The sequence below is a fragment of the Marmota marmota genome, unplaced genomic scaffold (assembly GCF_001458135.2).
Source record: "Marmota marmota marmota unplaced genomic scaffold, marMar, whole genome shotgun sequence".
NCBI classification, from domain to species: Eukaryota; Metazoa; Chordata; class Mammalia; order Rodentia; family Sciuridae; genus Marmota; species Marmota marmota.
In genome coordinates, this window is record NW_025999932.1 from 14,336,439 (window position 1) to 14,342,920 (window position 6,482).

The following is a 6,482-nucleotide window of genomic DNA, read 5'->3' on the forward strand; positions in this document are numbered from 1 at the left end:
CCAAAAAAAAAAAAAAAAAAGTATGATGGGGTAAGAATCACAATCAAGACTGGAAGAATCAAAGTAAAGAAGGCAAGAACTGATGATCAAAGACACTAAAGTTCAAGCCTGGAACACCAACAAGGTAGCAATTCCAGAGGTAGGTAGTCTGATTGGACTGCACTTAGAAATGTGAAGAATAACAAAAATTCTACAAAAGTACATAGGACTGAGTCCAAGACTCAAGGAAGGTGAGAAAGTAAGGATGAAGTCTCATGGCAGAAACACAGAAGACAAGTGGAATCTAGCTAACAAAAAAACAGGCAGGAAATTCAGTATCTTGGTAATTCCATAGTTAAAAATAATAAAAGTTGCAATAGAAATATGTTGAGCTGGAGACCTTAGACCTTGCAAGCATCTTTCCCCAGTCATATGACCTAAAAAGTGGTTTAGTCTATCTACAGAGTCAAACCAAAAGAAAGAAAAGGTTAAGCAGTTATATAATGGATTTTCATAATATCGTACCAAAATTTTCTTAAGTGAATTTGGAAAATAAAATCTATTATAAACAGGTACCTTAGTCCATTCAGGGTACTATAACAAAATACCTTAGAGTAGGTAATTTATAAACAACATAAATTTATTATTCACAGCTCTGGAGGCTGGGAAGTCCAAGAGCAAGGCATCAGCAGAACCCATGTCTGATGAAGAAAATACAGTTCTCTGCTTCATAAGTGGCTTCTTGTTGCTGCATCATCACATGGTAGGAGGGGCAAGAAGGTGAAGCCCTCATAACTTAATCACTTCCCAATGGCCCCACTTCCTATTACCATCACACTGAGTGTTGGATTCCAATTATTTGAAGTTGGGGGGGACACTAACACTCAAAACATACTACCTTTAAATGAATGAAAGCCTAACATTGTAATAGGATTCCTTTCTCAAGGAATTTAAACTTGGAAAATAAATCCATGCACAAAAAAAAAAAAAAAAAAAAAACCCTCAAAGAATCAATTTCACTCATACATTTAAAAAATACTTAAGAGGGGCTGGGGATATGGCTCAAAGCCAGTCTTAGCAACTTATCAAGGCCCTAAGCAACTTAGCAAGAATCTGCCTCAAAATAAAAAAAATTTAAAAAGGGTTGGGATGTGGCTCAGTGGTTAAGCACCCTGGGTTCAGTCTCTTATACCTAAAAAAAATAAAATAAACTCCAGCTGTCAAGAGAAGCAAAAAATATACTTCAGTACCTTCAAGGACAATTGACATGAGCAAACAGACTAAGATGTAAAGGCTACATGTTGGGTTGCTAATGGCAATGTCCAGTAGAGGGGAAGGAAATGATGACACAGAGGAGAAACAATTTGCTACCATCTGAATATCCCCTAAAATTCATGTGTGGAAACTTAATCCATTATGGCAGTATGAAGAGATTTGGGAAGTGACTAAGACATAAGAACTATGCCCTTGTGAATGGGTGTCTTATAAAAAGGCTGGAGAGAACAACCTGGTACCTTTTGTCCTTCCACCTTCTATCAAATGAGGTCATAAAATTTGCCCGTTCTGCCATGTGAGGACACAAGAAGCCTTCATCAGACATTAAGTGATCTTGGACTTCCCAGCCAAAAAGGCAACAACTGTTGGTCAAAGATGAGTTTCAAGCCAGGCAGACCCAGACCAGGTAACAGGCTGAGAGGTGGTTAATCTAAATGTAGAAATAATTATTTTTTATAAACTACTCAGTCTAAGGCATTTTGTTACAGCAGCACAAAATGGATTAAGACAACCATAGCAGTAACATTTTCAAGAGTTAAGGACATCAGTATAGAAATAAAATTGTCAGGAACAGAGATATTTTATGCATTTTAATAGAGAAATGGTAATGAAGTATAGCTAAGTTATGGTAGAAAGCTGAAGAAATTGTCCTGTGATGGCTTTCACTTTCTCAATAAAGACAAGGTCTATGGGGCTGGGGTTGTGGCTCGGAAGTAGAGTATTCACCTACCCTAGCACGTGTGAGGCACTGGGTTCAATTCTCAACACCACATAAAAATAAACAAAGAAAATAAAGTTATTGTGTTCATCTACAACTAAAATAAACATTTAAGAAAAAAGACAAGGTCTGGGGCTGAGGTTATAGCTCAGTGGTAGAGCACTAGCCTCACACATGCGAGGCCCTGGGTTCAATCCTCAGCACCACATAAAAATAAATAAATAAAATAAAGGCACTGTGTCCAACTACAACTAAAAAATAAATATTTTTTTAAAAAAGCATTAAAAAAAAGAAAAAAAGGTAAGGGAAGAAAGGAAAGGGAGTTTTAAATTGGAGGTTTAAAAAAAGAGAAAAAGGTTTAAAACACTGATTTTCTTTTTCTTTTTTGGCAGATCTGAAAGACTGATATATTATGTTGTAGGATGAGACAATACAGAAATAATACAACTGCAAATGTTGAAGAAGGGAGAAGGAGAAAGGAAAGGAGAACAAGCTTATTGATCAACATAGAGGAAATAGATAAGACTTGAAGAGTATAGTTAAAAACTGTCAAATTCATATAACAAAATTAAATAAAAAACCAGGGTTTAGGGAATTTTTTTTTAAATAGTTAAAGTACAAAGGTAACTTCTAGAACAAAAATTCAAACTTGACTACCAAAAGTTTTTATCAATAAGATTAAAGAGCAAAGACTATATATCTCATAGAGAGGAGGCATAGCAAATTTAACAATGCCTTTTTCATAATACTAAAATACTGATTTTCAAGAATAGAAATACTAGGGGCTGGGTTTGTGGCTCAGTGATAGAACGCTCACCTAGCACATTCGAGGACCTGGGTTCAATCCTCAGCACCACATAAAAATAAATAAAATAAAGGTATTGTCCAATTGCAACTAAAAAATAAAAATAAATATAAATATTTTTTAAAAAGAGTAGATATACTAGGGAATTGTAGGAACATTAGCAGTACTGAGAGTACATTTGAGACATAATGTGCTTAAAATGAAATGAAAAAGTTGTTTTGTTCCATCTATATTCAAATCTGAATATAACAAATTGGCCAAATTGGATTTAATCAATTTGGGGATTTCCCAGATGAGCAAATTCAAACAATAAATTAAGGGCAGGAATTTAAAGGGTAAAAGATATGGAAAGTAAATTTAGGATTGAAATGTTTGAGTTCTAAAAACTAGGAGACTGGGTTCCTATGATATTTCCTTGTAAACAAAAATGAATTGCTGATTAGTTAATCAAAGGAAGACCATGACAATAGACTAAACAATTAACTTCACATGGGAAAATAAAACTTAATTACTACACAGCATCTACCTCAGAACTCCTACTATCCCACAAATGAGAATTACTGCATTTCTGGCACTCTCTCAGCAAAAGCTAACTATTCAGATGAAGTGAAACTTTGATACTACTTCTAACTATAGTCTAAATTACTATGAAATTTAAAATAATTCTAGAAGTTACCTGACCATCTGCTATAATACTTACATAATACATATAAACTGCTTAAAGTCATTCATTTTCATTGCTTGATTTACACTCTCCATATTTAACTATGTTGAGGAAATATATACTCTTAATAGGTTAGGATCAAATAAAAATTATCACCATCTTGTATGCATATAGATTTTCAACTATTCTTTTCACTAAGACCAAAATATATAGCTTAATCAGCTCAGTTCAGTAAAATAAAGAAAAATGGATCCAGATAACATATTAAGAAAAATAACTTTGATAACAGAAAAAAAAATGGTTTGTTTTTCAGTCTATGTTCCTACTCAACTCACTAAATAGAATAAGCAAATAATTAGCAAAGAATTGAAATACCTTTCTAATCTGTAACATGAGAATACTAAAGTAGATAATGTTAAAGTTTCTTTTTACTCCAAAAATTCTATTTCTAATCTAGTGCTTTGGCTTTCTTTCAAAGGCCTTTGAGAAAAGGATGTTAAGAGTCAAGTTTTCAATTCATGATACACTCCTTCCTTCTCTGCATTACACTTAACAGAAAAGTCTAGAATAAAGCAAAGACAAATAGGCCATCTAAGTTAATTATTAGTAACATACTCCATAGTATGAAACTGTTTCACATCCATTCTTTTCACACCTTTTTTTTGTTGTTTGTTTTTTGTTTTAATTTCTCTCTCCAAGCCTCAGGCCTAGCAGTGGCACCACCTGACTGGCAGGCCTCCCTTAAAACTGAGTTTAATGAACACAGACACAGAGCTTACTTCGAAAAACAGAGGTTTCTTTCTTATCTTTCTGTTCCTATCTCCAAGTCTAGGGTTTAATACATAGCAGATCCCTAATGTAATTCCTCTGAAAAATGTATTATCCAGTGGCTGTTAAAGTGTGGTCACCTGAGATTTTCTTAGAAATACAGAATTTCAGGCCCCACCAAGATCTAGTGAACCTAAAACTCTGGAAGTGGTACCCATAACTTTGTGCTTTTAAAAGAGATGTGAAATTCCAGTATATACTTTTTGAGAATCATCATATTAAACTTGCCAGGAAATCATCTTCCTGTTAATTACTGCTAATTAACTAGCTAACAAAAAAAAAGAAAGAAAAAGTTGATTTTTCTCAGCTGCCACCACTTAGAAATGCTTGAACCCACATGATATTGTCAACAATTTAATTCCTGTCTGCCCACAAAACAAACTTTAACTAAGCTCTTTGAGCCTAAGTTCCCTAATTTGTAAGGTAGGAATAATTCATACACCTCAATAAACAACAGAGCTTAAAGGTTCCTTTCCTTTCTTCTCCAACTTGCCTGTACCAGGTCCCTGCTACTTTACAGAGGCAATGTTTCTAAAAAAGACAGCACTCTGGCACTCTTTTGAGAAATGTCACCAATGCTTCCTACACAGAAAAGCTCTCTAATGAGGTTTTCTTATGGAAAATACCATAGTAGGGAAAAGAAGTGCTAAGAGTAAACAGAATCATACAACGAATAGAAATACTAAAAAGGTGGTCCACAGCTAGGAGAAAAAGTAAATCAGACAAAAGTGCGCACCTCTATAATTTTAAAAAAATTATAACACTGACATTACATGGAAGACAGGCAGCTTTCTCTTAGGTGTTCAAAAAAATCATTGATGACTGCACATAAAAAATATGGAAGGGGGGGCTGGGGTTGTGGCTCAGCAGTAGAGCACTTGCCTAGCATGTGCTAGGCCCTGGGTTCGATCCTCAGCATCACATAAAAATAAATAAATAAAATAAAGGTATAAAAAAATATGGAAGGGGAAAATATAAAATGCAAGAGAAACTAAAATATATAACCCATATTAAAATGGTCCAGTCCTTCAAATTCCAATTTCCTAAATTTTCTGGGGCAGCTTCTGTCAAACTCTCTGTCACCTTACATATTCTGTTTTGAGACTGTAATATAAATATATATAATATATATTTTATAAATATATATATATACATACACACACACATACATACACACACATATGTATATATACATTTAGTCATACATAGTCACCAGCAAAACAAAAAAGACACTGCCATGAATGAGACCTAAAAACTGAATAGGATTACTTTTTCGAAAAAGTTGAGAATTTTGATAGGATATCTCCATAAATAATTCCCAACTTCAGTTCCTCACTCCCTCTGAATGGAATGTTCAAACGCTCAATTTGACCTCCTTGACAACTATAACCTTTTACTGAGATGAAAACAGATCGGATGTCATTATAATCGAATATTTAGCACAACAGTCAAGTTGAGGGCATCCGTTAAATTGGCACTTTCAGCTTTAATTCTTACTCCTCCCTGCTGACACCCAAGATGGGACAGCCCTCGATTTTCGCCATTCTGTTGGAATAGGCAACATTCCAAGTGAAGTGAAATTTAAGCGCTCCCATCTTTCTCAAGGGACCTTTTTCAGAGAACTCGGAAAAGTAAAGCCAGCCCTCAGCTGAACGACACCTTACTGGTAGACGTAAACCACAGACTTGGTGCCCTGCCCTCCGCGAGCTCAGATCCCAGCACCGACTCTGGATGCACTAACCTAACAACTTCAAAGCCCGGCACAAGGGTCCTAACGTGACGGTCACACTCACTTTTTAAACAGTCAATGCTGTCCCCTTCACGTCTCCCGGCCGAACGTAACACGCCACCCCCTGCCACCTAAGAACTCCAAAGCCAAAGAAGCCTCCCATTTTGGCCACCTTTATAGCCCCCTCCCAGAGCCACTGACCAACAGAGTCCCCAGGCGCCAAGCGAGAGTCCCAAGCGAGGCCGGACCCGACGGAAGCGCGGGTCTCCGCGTCCCAGGACGCTCCTGAAGTCGCTGCCCTGTGCCCCACTCCCTGCCACGCTGCCCGGGACCCGGGCGGCCCCACTCCTCACTCCACACCCTCTGTCCTGGCCTCGCGGCCCCCAGCGCCCTTGCCTCTAGCCCCAGACAAACCCGGAACCGGGTGCCGGCCCCCGCCCAAGCCCGGCTCAGGCCCAGGTCGCTGCGCCAAGCCCCGGCTCCC

At 37.1% G+C, this 6,482-nt stretch overlaps 1 protein-coding gene across 2 annotated transcripts in view; it reads right to left on the minus strand.

Moving 5' to 3' along the window:
* Dnajc3 (DnaJ heat shock protein family (Hsp40) member C3) overlaps window positions 1–6,482 on the minus strand; it is a 60,411-nt gene that overhangs the window by 53,602 nt on the left and 327 nt on the right. The gene's annotated exons all lie outside the window — the stretch shown is intronic.